This window comes from Erythrolamprus reginae, chromosome 3, assembly GCF_031021105.1.
Source record: "Erythrolamprus reginae isolate rEryReg1 chromosome 3, rEryReg1.hap1, whole genome shotgun sequence".
In the NCBI taxonomy this organism is placed as follows: Eukaryota; Metazoa; Chordata; class Lepidosauria; order Squamata; family Dipsadidae; genus Erythrolamprus; species Erythrolamprus reginae.
This window is the reverse complement of record NC_091952.1, coordinates 102,999,163-103,011,424: the sequence shown is the minus strand read 5'-3', so window position 1 is coordinate 103,011,424 and position 12,262 is coordinate 102,999,163.

Below are 12,262 nucleotides of genomic sequence, written 5' to 3'. Positions count from 1 at the left end.
GCATGCTGTCTCATGCGCACAGGCCTTTTCTGGAGCCTGGTAGGTGAAAAAAAATTGGGAAAACACACTTCCAGTTTGCCATTGTGCTATTTTTTTACACTCTGGAAGGTTCAGGAGAGCATCTTAAAGCTTTGAAGTGCAAAAAAACAGCACAATGGGCAAACCTCAGGGACCGCCTTCTGCTGCACGAATCCCAGCGACCAGTTAGGTCCCACAGAGTGGGTCTTCTCCGGGTCCCGTCAACCAAATAATGTCGCTTGGCGGGACCCAGAGGAAGAGCCTTCTCTGTGGCGGCCCCGGCCCTCTGGAACCAACTCCCCCCAGAGATTAGAATTGCCCCCACCCTCCTTGCCTTTCAAAAGCTGCTTAAAATCCACCTCTGCCGCCAGGCATGGGGGAACTGAGATACTCTTTCCCCCTAGGCCTTTACAATTTTATGCATGGTATGTCTGTATGTATGTTTGGTTTTATAATAAGAGTTTTAACTGTTTTAATATTAGATTTTTACATGCTGTTTTTATTACTGTTGTTAGCCGCCCCGAGTCTACGGAGAGGGGCGGCATACAAATCCAATAAATAAATAAATAAATAAAATAAACCGCCAGTTTGGAAAATGCAGTTCCAGTTTTCCCATTGTGCTGTTTTTTTGCACTCTGGGATGTTAGGAATCTTCCATGAACCCTCTGGACGGCAAAAAACAGTACAACAGCGAACCGGAAGTGCATTTCTCCAAACTTCCGGTTTGTCTGTTGGGTGAGTTTTTTGTCTCTGGGCCTTAGGGAAGCTGCCCTGAAGAATCTGGAGGGTGAAACAGCCTTTCCCAAGGCCAAAAATCAGCTGGCCAGCACGCACATATGCACTGAAGCTGAAACATGGTAAAATCTCACATGTCCTCCAAAATGGGTCCACATGCCACCTGTGACATGCATGCCATAGGTTTGCCATCATGGCCCTATATCTTTTCAGACAAATGGTTGTCCAATCTCTTCTTTAAAACCTCCAGCATTGAAGTGGCCACAACATCTGGAGGAAATCATTCTACTGATGAATTGTCTGTTAGGAAATTTTCTTCTTAGTTTTAGGTTGGTTCTTTCCTTGATTAGTTTCCATCCATTGGTCTTGTCCTGCATTTGGGGGGCTTTTTTGTAACAGTTTTGTAACAGTTCCTTAGATATTGGAACACTGCTTTCATATCACCCCTGGTCTTTTAGATCTAAATTAGAACTTGTATTTTCTCTGATTATGTTTAATGTGTCCTCCTACAACCTGAAATGATTGAAATATTCTGAATGGATTCAGCAGCATGCTGAAATACAGTATATACATGTCAAACAAGGGTGGGTGCTAACTTACCTTGCTGCTGGTTTGCTTCCTCCCGTGCTATATGGCCATGCACGCACTTCACATGTGTGCATGTGTGCAGTTCCAAAAATCTTTTAAAAATCCTCCAAAAAAGCTAAAAACAAGATGGTGACTCGTACAGTGCTGGAAACTTGGCTTCTGAGCATGCTCAGAAGAAAAAAATCCAAAATTAAAAAAAAATTAAAAAGATGGCTGCACCCATAGACCAGCACCTACTGAACCAGTTCCATGACATCATTGTGACATCATTAGCGGTTTGCTACCAGTTCAAATGAAGCGGTCTGAACTGGGAGGGACCCACTTCTGATGCCCAAATTGTTTTTTTCCTGGTTCAGACCAGTTCTATGGAACTAGTAGCAACTTGTAGGCCTGGGTCACTGGAACTGGCAGTGACCCAGGCCTGTCACACCCCCGAACTGCCTCTCTCAATGGCATCATAGGTGCCGCCATCTTGTTTTTTGCTTCTGTGCAGAAGCAAAAAGATTCTTAGCACTGTGCATGCAACCCACGTACGCCTGCGTAGCATGTCAGGAAGCGAACCAGCAGTGAGGAAAATCAGAACCCACCCAGATACATATGTTTGGAGTTGCAACTCGTACAACTCATAGCTAACAAAACACCATTTGCTCCAGTCAAAAGCTATGCTGGTAGACAATTATGCACTTCTAATCTTTCTAGATTTAATTCTACAAAGCATATGACCTACAATTACAATACAATAGATTCTGCTTGTTATCACATATTTTGTGCAATTTGGTTTTGCTAAAGAAGAGAAAGATTTGAATTTCACAACTTTCCAGCTATGTGTATATTAGATGAAAAGATTCTGGCACATCAAAAACTGTGACTATACATTTTAATTTAAAAAAAAAAAGAATGGCATACAAAGCAGGCACTTCGTTTGTAGTAAAGCGGAGAGGGGCGGCATACAAATCTAAATAAATAATAATAAATAATAATAATTTGATAGGTTTTCAAAGGAAGTGGGAAAGTGTACCTTATCTACTGTTTATGCCAACCATAGATTGAACTGCGCCTGTTTTGTAAAACCTAGCAATTTTGGAAACAAATACATGATAAAGAGATTGTAAATATGAATTGGCTTTCTGGGCAAAAGATGCTTCATTGTTGGAGTTGTTGACAGGAGTTAATTCTGGTCCAACCAGATCAATGGTGAGATGAAACCAAAGATAGCCAGGATTAATTTTGGTCCTAATCATAGACAAATAGATTGTTCTAGTTTCATCTGGGAATTTGCCAAAAGACACATGGCATAGAATGTTACAAAGAAACCTTCTAGTGAGCTGAGATACAGATCAGGGGTGAGTTTCTCCCGGTTCGGACCAGCTCGCCTGAACTGTTAGCAGTGATGGGCTACAAAAATTTTCACTACCACACTGTGGGCATGGCTTATGCATTTTGTTTCAACATCTTTCAGTGCTAATTGGATGTTTTGGGGTGGATCTCCATTTTCGCTACCCCACTGCGTTGCCCCCTGTCCGGGCAATAGCCCACCCCGGATTATCTACTATATAAAGCGTATATACACACACACACATGCACAGCTCTTGTAAAATGATACACATCCAACCTCATTTAGTGTGATAGGAAAAAACATATCCAGAGCCCAGAAGGGAAAAAAAGAAAAAAATATTCAACATTTTACTACCGGTACTGTGTACCTGACCAAAATTTTGCTACCGGTACTGCGTACCTGACCGTACCCGTAGGAGCCCACCACTGCCCGTTAGAGACCTGCTGGTGATGTGAACATAGCGTCACAGCTCCAGTTCTATCTGTGCCAGTCCATGCCACCATCATCTCTTTTTTTGTAATTTTTGGCTTTTTTTTCCTTTTTTGGATGGCTTCTCCTCATTCTCTGCTGCAAAAAAAGCCCTCTTGCCCGCCCGGCGGTTAATACTGACCTTTATTTCTTCGCCCGAAACACAGCTGAGCAAATCCTCAACTGCATTTCATGTGGAAACCACCTTCTTGAGAATGCAAAAAAGTGAATTTGCATGCAGAGACGTGCAAGTGGAGTGAGCAGACAGCACACAAAATGTCGTGATGCAAACCGGTGGTGGAGGTAAGTGGAACCCACCCCGATAAAGATGAAGGTGTCTTTCAGATACTGTTTTTCTTTCATTGTCCTAGAATCATATCTAGCAGTTCGTGCAGAATGCAGCTGCGAGAGCTATCATGGACTTTCCTAAATATGCCCATGTTACACCAACACTCCGCAGTCTGCATTGGTTGCTGATCAGTTTCCGGTCACAATTCAAAGTGTTGGTTATGACCTACAAAGCCCTTCATGGCATCGGACAAGAATATTTCAGGGACCGCCTTCTGCCGCACGAATCCCAGCGACCAGTTAGGTCTCACAGAGTTGGCCTTCTCCGGGTCCTGTCAACTAAACAATGTTGTTTGGCGGGACCCAGGGGAAGAGCCTTCTCTGTGGTGGCCCCGACCCTCTGGAACCAACTCCCCCCAGATATCAGAGTTGTCCTCACCCTCCTTGCCTTTCGTAAGCTCCTTAAAACCCACCTCTGTCACCAGGCATGGGGGAATTGAGACTTTCCCTTCCCCCTAGGCTCATAAAATTTATGCATGGTATGTCTGTATGTATGATTGGTTTCTTAAATTGGGGGTTTTAAATTAACTTAAATATTAGATTTGTTTATATTGTATTATTATTATTGTTAGCCGCCCCGAGTCTACGGAGAGAGGCGGAATACAAATCTAATAAATAAATGAATGAATGAATGAATGAATGAATGAATGAATGAATGAATAAATAAATAAATAAATAAATAAATAAGCAAGCACCGGTGGAGGATGTTAGGAACTGCAGTTTCAGCAATTTCTGAAAGACCGCAGTTGCTCAACCACTCAACCCTGTTCTAGAGAGAATGGGTGGAAAGAGATAATATTAGGGCAATTGTAAATAGTAACATAGAAACCAAATCAAATGAAAGACTCTATCCAAGTGACATTCCTTCCAGGTCCATAAAGGAATATTTTTCTCTACAACAGACCCAGTCCCATTTTGTTTCTTGAAGCAGAACCATTGTGCTTCTGCACTACTCTCCTTAACATCTACTTCTTCCCCACATTCCTTATAATAGTCCCAGAAATGGACCTCTTCATCTTCCAACCTGCAGTAATTTTCACATAGGAATTGCCTATTTTCTTTTTTTTAAGCATTGGAAGTGCAATACAATGTACCACTGAAAAAAACCCCAATTTGTCTTTATATCACAGGGTTTCCAAATATTTTTGTTTTGAATTTTAGCAATAGCTGGCTTCCATAACTATTACAGGAGAATCAAGATCTTCGGAGAAAGATATGCTATGGACTCCTCTTTTTCTGCATCTTCTCATCAGTTAGACAAATCTGGCAGCCCTCTCTTCCTATCAGGGCAAATATTCTACGGTAGTAACTCAAGGGAGAGCTTTCTAAACAGGAATTCCTGAAATTTACATTGTTAGTAGTTTCTAATGCATTAGGGAAAGATGCAATTCCCTTCTACTAAGCAACAAATTAGAGACTAGCAGTTCTTCTACATTAACCAACATAGAATATAGGTTTGTAATCATGGCTATATCTAAGACTGCCTTTGCCACAGGGCAGGAAATAGCTATGCTAATCATATTAGGGAGCATAAGTGTTGTGGTTGGCTCTGGCCCAGCTCCTGCCCCAAGGAATGGGAAGGTGGATGCAGGGGAAAATTCAACATGTCACAGGCCTGTGTTATTGCTGACAGAATCAGTTCAGAGTTTAGTTTCCTCAGACAAAGAAGAAGGTGGGAGTGACTCGGCAGAGGAGGGCTTGGCACACAGCCCAGGCAGTCACTCTCCTTTATCTTCTGTTGATTCAGATGATGACATTTTGGACCCACACAGGCGCAGAATTATGCGTAGAAGAGACCAAATAAGAACATATTACAGGAAATAAGGGAGGCCACCTGTGTTTGGGTGGGGCTCCAGTAATTAGGGCTGCTGCTATAAATAGCAGCATGTGGGTTTGGCCATTGTGGAAGAATATCTGATCGGAGTGGGTCAGGAATCTTGTGTTGCTGGACTTTGTTGCTTTTTCATGCCTTTGAAACCAAAGCAGAGCAACGTGTGTGTGTGTGTCTCACTTCGTTGGAAGAAGAAGGGGTGTGAAGTTTCTTCACAGCTGCTAGCTAAGTACTTAATGACTGCTTAAGGAAAACTGTACAGACTACCAGGTTGTTTTGGGAAGAGTGATCTTTGCAATACAAAAAGAGTGCTTTGTTTATTTTGAATTTTGTGATAAACAACAGTGTTTTGAATTTTCAAACGTGTGTGTGTCTGAAATTTGTACCCTTGAATTTTCGGGAGGCCCCTATCAGAGAGCCCAGCAGAACAATAAGCAAGACTTTTGAAGGCTAGAACTGTGCCTACAACATATTTATCTATCTCCCATTCTTTCAACCAATTTATTTTCCTCTCATCAGTGCTCACTTAACATTTTACTGCCAATCTATACATGGTATGAGAGGAAGGACTGAGATACTAGCTCATCAGTCCAAGATAAAACCATACCCTCACTTCTTGTTGTTGTGAGCCGCCTCGAGTCTTCAGAGAGGGGCGGCATAAAAATCTAATAATCTTAATCTTAATCTTGCCTATTTATCACTTGACTTTTACCAACTGATTTTTAAGCAACTTACCTCCGTGATGAAAGGAAATAATGCATCTTTTGTTTGATGGGATACAATTGCTAAGGTATATAAATGCCTGTGATAATTTTATTTATCATTAAATTAAGTGGTTCTCTAAAGGACAGGTTATCTGCAAAATTACACCAATTGATTGATTACTGTGAACTCTTAGAGATCAAGTACTGTATATAAGTATTCTTCATGATGTTGCACCAAATGACCTTCTATTATTCATTATGACTTTGCCATGTGGCAAAGTGCACCTTGTGCCAAGGAGACACTGCTGTTCACCTTGACAAGGGACACTTATGGCATGATTACTGATGACAAAGTGCCTTTTGTCAATTCTGAGATCTCCTCCAGCATGACCAATTGTTGGAGGTTCTCCTGCCCCCCTTCCAACAGCTTCACTTCACTGTGAGGAACAAGAAGACTGTGTTATATCAAAAACTACTTCCAAGGGGGAGCTTTACTTGACACACTGTTGAAGTGAAACTTGTGCAGCCCCATTATTCAGTATTTGCTGAAGAATATATGAACTAGCTCCATAGTTTGGGTTGGGGATAATACTGTTCCCTTTAAACCTGCAGGTGATAGATATATTATGAGATATGCCTTAACTAACTCATGGATTGTGTAAAAGGAATAAAAAAGCCCTTCATGGCATCGGACCAGATAAACCTCCGGGACCGCCTTCTGCCGCACGAATCCCAGCAACCAGTTAGGTCCCACAGAGTTGGCCTTCTCCGGGTCCCGTCGACTAAACAATGTTGTTTGGGAGGACCCAGGAGAAGAGCCTTCTCTGTGGCGGCCCCGACCCTCTGGAACCAGCTCCCCCCGGAGATTAGAACTGCCCCCACCCTCCTTGCCTTTCGTAAAGTTCTTAAGACCCATCTCTGCCGTCAGGCATGGGGGAACTGAGACATCTCCCCTGGGCCTATACAGTTTATACATGGTATGTTTGTGTGTATGTTTGCTTTTAATAATGGGGATTTTAGCGTTTTTAAAATTATTAGATTTGTTCTTACATTGTTCTTGTTATTGTTGTGAGCCACCCCGAGTCTACGGAGAGGGGTGGCATACAAATCTAATAAATAATAATAATAATAATAATAATAATAATAATAATAATAATAATAAAAGAGACAGGCAAAAGCTTAGAACCAAAGGATAAAAATTCCCAAATGTCATTCTACCGCTGTGCTGCTATCTACCTTGAATTCATGCAAAGCAGGGATTCAAATTAATGAAATGAGGTCTATTTTTGCCACTTTGCTACTCTAGACAAAACTTCATCTCGCTGGTAGCCCATTTCCCTTTCTGCCAGATGGCTTAGTCTAACTCAGGAAGGCTTAAACAGATTGACTCAAATTCCTGTAATTGTCATTAGCTAAGTGATAATAGCCTGGCATTGCTCAAATCTTTCTCACTTCAAATCCTCTCCTTATGTTTCTCAGAGAGGGGAAAGTCATTCTGCCCTGAATGATATTCAAGGCCCATGTATGTAATCTGAATGTGAAGAAGTGCTCAATCTACCCCAACACATCTGGAAACAGGTGTTATCTCTCCCACTAAAAGCAGCCTGCTGTAAAGGATAATTTTGTCTCACTCTGGAGCTGTTATGGCTCTCAAAGCTGAGAACATGTTTGCAATTTGTGGCTTGTTCCGTCCTGCTCTCATATTTGCATTTTTTAAAATTTTCCATTACGTCTGTGTGTGCCAGTTTATGCCATGTGATAAGAACCAGTGCCAAAGGGTTGGTCAGTGACATTATCAGCACTAAGCTCATAGAAACAAGAGAGGTTGTTTAAAAAATATTAAACATCTCTCTGCCTTGCTCCAAAAAATAAGGAAGTACCCAAAGAGTCAAAAGGAAAGAATTGATTGGTTAAAAGGAGAAGGTACCACTTTCTCTTGCTGTTGCAATTTTGAGAGAGACTAAAACATGTACGTGGACACAAACAACTTGATTCTGATGCACCAACCTATTGACAAAACATTGGTCAATTGTTTCTCTTCCATCCTGTTCTGCCGGGCTCTCTGGTATGACATGCCTCCCGAAAATTCAAGGGTACAAATTTCAGACACACACACGTTTAAAAATTCAAAACAATGTTCTTTATCACAAAATTCAAAATAAACTAAGCACTCTTTTTGTATTGCAAAGAGCACTCGTCCCAAAACAACCTGGTAGTCTGTACAATTCCCTTAATCAGCCCTTAAGTACTTAGCTTGCAGCTGTGAAGAAACATCACAGCCCTTCTTCTTCCACAAAGTGAAACACACACACACTTGCTCTGCTTTGGTTTGGTTTCAAAGTCGTGAAAAATCAACAAAGTCCGGAAACAGCAAGACAGTCCTGAAGAACAACGATCAGATAATCTTCCACAACGGCCAAATCCACACGCTGCTATTTATATCAGCAGCACTAATTACTGGAGCCCCACCCAAATACAGGTGGCCTCTCTTATCTCCTGTAATATTTCCTCAATTGGTCTCTTCTATGCATAACTCTGCGCCTGCGTGGGTCCAAGACTTCTGCATCCGAATCGACCGAAGATAATGGAGATTGGCTTCCTGGGCTGTGTGCCAAGCCCCCCTCTTCCAAGTCACTCCCACCTTCTTCTCTGTCCAAGGAAACTGAACTACCTGACTCTGTCAGCAATAAAACAGGCCTATGACATGTTGAAGTTTCCCCTGCACCCACCTCCACATTCCCTGGGGCAGGAGCTGGGCCAGAGCCAACCACAACACATCCTATCCATTTCATGATCATTTTCTCCTCCTAGAAAGATGCTATGAGGGAGGAAGGATTTACTTAAATTTTACAGTAAACAGCACTATCTTAATGGCAGCTGGTATCCAATGCATATTTACTGACCCCTCGCATCCTGGACATAAACTGTTTCAACTCCTACCCTCAAAATGTCACTACAGAGCACTGCACACCAAGACAACTATACACAAGAATAGTTTTTTCCCAAACGCCATCACTCTACTAAACAAATAATTCCCTCAACACTGTCAGACTTTTTACTAAATCTGCACTTCTATTCTACTAGTTTTTCTCATCATTCCTATCATCCTTTTCCTCCCACTTAGGACTGTATGACTGTAACTTGTTGCTTGTATCCTAAGATTAATATTGATTGTTTCTTCATTGCTTATTTGACCCCTATGACAATCATTAAGTGTTGTACCACATGATTCTTGACAAATGTTTCTTTTTCTTTCATGTACGCTGAGAGCATATGCACCAAGACAAATTCCTTGTATGTCCAATCACACTTGGCCAATAAAATTCTACTCTATTCTATTCTATTTAAGGGCACCCAGTTTAAGGAAATCCATAGTTCTCAGAATATTCATCCTATTCTATACTAACCCAGATATGTAATAACATCTACCCACTCTGCAATCTTTAAACTCCATTTTAAGTAATAAGTGAGAATCTCGATCATAAGACTTTTTCCAATACATGGTTAGATACATATAAATCAACTGGTCTTTTCTATATTAGTCATGATCATAAACCCTAATGTTTTTAAAGTTAAAAATAGGAATGTTTCTGTACCAAAGGATGAGACATTCTTATGAGTATGTAAACAGCAGAAATTCTCTTGGATAAATATTTTGCTAATCAGTGGTTTACTATTTTGGAAATTATGCAGGTCTTTTTTCCGATTTCTCATGTCTCTGTAACATTTGCTCCCAGCTTGTTAAAATGCCATACCTTTCTGAGGCGTGTTTTGTTCTTCTAACATTAAAAAAGGGCACCTTGTGACTTGGTTGGAGATCAAACATATTGAGATCAGTGATGAAATCTACTAACCTTTCCTACTGGTTCAGAAATGCATGCTTTGTGAGTGCGTGCTGGCTTCACTCGCTTGTGCACTTTTTCACTCACGTTCTGCTCACACGTGTGCTTTTTCATTCTCTGCACATGTACAAAACGCTTTGCACATAGGGTTAAAAAAAAGAAAATGGAGGCATCCAGGAGGGTGGTTGGAGCCATGCACTCCCACTGCTACTGGTAGCATTTCAAACCTGATTTACATTCTCTATCAATCAAACCATTGCTGTTGCTTCCTCTAGATTTAATGCAAACATTGCTTTAAATAAAATTTCCACATAGGAGGTAAAATCCAGACAACTATTAAATAACTGCAAAGATTTGATTGATTTGATTTGATTTTATTGGATTTGTATGCCGCCCCTCTCCGTAGACTCGGGGCAGCTAACAACAGTAGTAAACAGCATATGATAATCCAATATAAACAGTTAAAAACCCCTATTGTAAAACCAACATACCATGCATAAAATTGTAAAGGCCTAGGGGGAAAGAGTATCTCAATTCCTCCATGCCTGGCGGCAGAGGTGGGTTTTAAGAAGCTTACGAAAGGCAAGGAGGGTGGGAGGGTCGGGGCCACCACAGAGAAGGCTCTTCCCCTGGGTCCCGCCAAGCGACATTGTTTAGTTGACGGGACCCAGAGAAGACCCACTCTGTGGGACCTAACTGGTCGCTGGGATTCGTGCAGCAGAAGGCGGTCCCTGAGATGTGTAGAAAATGAAGAAAGTTTGCTGCTGTCTAACTGGAATCTGGTAGGATTAATTATCGATGAAATTACCGTCTATGATTTTACAGAAGGATTGATCAAAAACAAATATTTCCTGTTTTGTGTGCCACGTTTCACCAAACTGGCACCTTCTTGATTCTGGGAATTGTATTCCATTGTGTCTCCCAGAATTCTTAATTAAAATAACCAAAAACTTGGCTGGGTAATGTAATGGATTGTCTCAACATGTCTGAAATGTTCTAGATTGCGAATGTTGTTGAATTACTGGTTCCAATATAGCTGCTAATATTCTTGGCAAGATTTGGTAAATATTCTTCTCAAACAGTGAAGCCAGTTGCATTAAAATAAAAACACACAAATTACAGCAAAATTAGATGAACAATTAGCCTCATAATATTTTCCCCATCAGATGCTAAAGTTCTGTGATTTTTAGTGTACAAAATGGGAAGTGGGGGGAGAAGCAGGAGTAATTTTGTCTAAACAAACCCCCTCAATTTTGAGGAAGTAGGATATACTCTTCACATTCCTGGCAGTGCAGTATTCCATCAGACAAGTTTAATTTAAACCACTGTAGAGTTGTTACAACATTGTGGAAAGAGCATCTTTTAAAATGCAAAAGTTGTAATATTGCATGAGGATTATGCAACTACGAGAAGTTAGGTATGAGTGAAATAGAAAGATATAATTTCTTAAATTGCAGAAAATTAAAGGTTATTTTTCAGACAGAATTCTTATATTAAATTATGACTGTTTTTTTTAATGATATTAAAGTATACGTAATAGTGTATTTGCACAACGTGCCAACCCATGTTTAACTGAAAATACTTAATTATCTGGTTTTTGCACAATACATAAGCCACAAAGTAGTTAACAGCATTTTAACCTAACATATTGTGTGAATTCCCTACCCTGAAAGTTTTGCCTCACCATGTTTTCCAAAGAAAAGAGAGACTTTTTGGTGTAATGGTTAAGAGGTTGACCAAGAAACCAGGAGATTGTGAATTCTAGTCCTCCTGGGCCAGTCACTATCTTTCAGTTCAACTCAGCTCAAAAGATTGTTGTTGTGGGGGAAATAGGAGATAGAAGGAGTATTGGATTGACTTGTATATAAAACAAGGAGGAGGGGGGAGGAGGAGGAGGAGGAGGAGGAGAAGGAGAAGGAGAGGAAGAAGAAGAAGAAGAAGAAGAAGAAGAAGAAGAAGAAGAAGAAGAATTTTGACTTGCTAATGAATTGTGGGTCTAACCTATAAAGAAAACAATTCTAGGTTTAGTGACTGAAAATATTGTATTGCTGTCATGAATTTTAATCATCTATAGGTTAAGACATTCTAAATCATACTACAGTGGTAATGAGGGGTAAGATTGATGATGATGATTACAAACGATTATTGGAGACAGATCAACTAACTGTAAAAAAGACACAGGCAGAGGATAAAAAGCAGAAATATATTATATGTGGGGAATTAGCAAGGATGCTTTCTAATTGGGAATCAGGCACTGGTAGAGGTGAGAAGACTATTGCTGAGCAATACTGTATTACAAGGCTTGTTGGGCTAATTTAAAGAGACAGTACATGAATATTTGCTTTCAGCCTCACTGTGTATTTATAAACCTACTTTCTACTATTATGTGTAC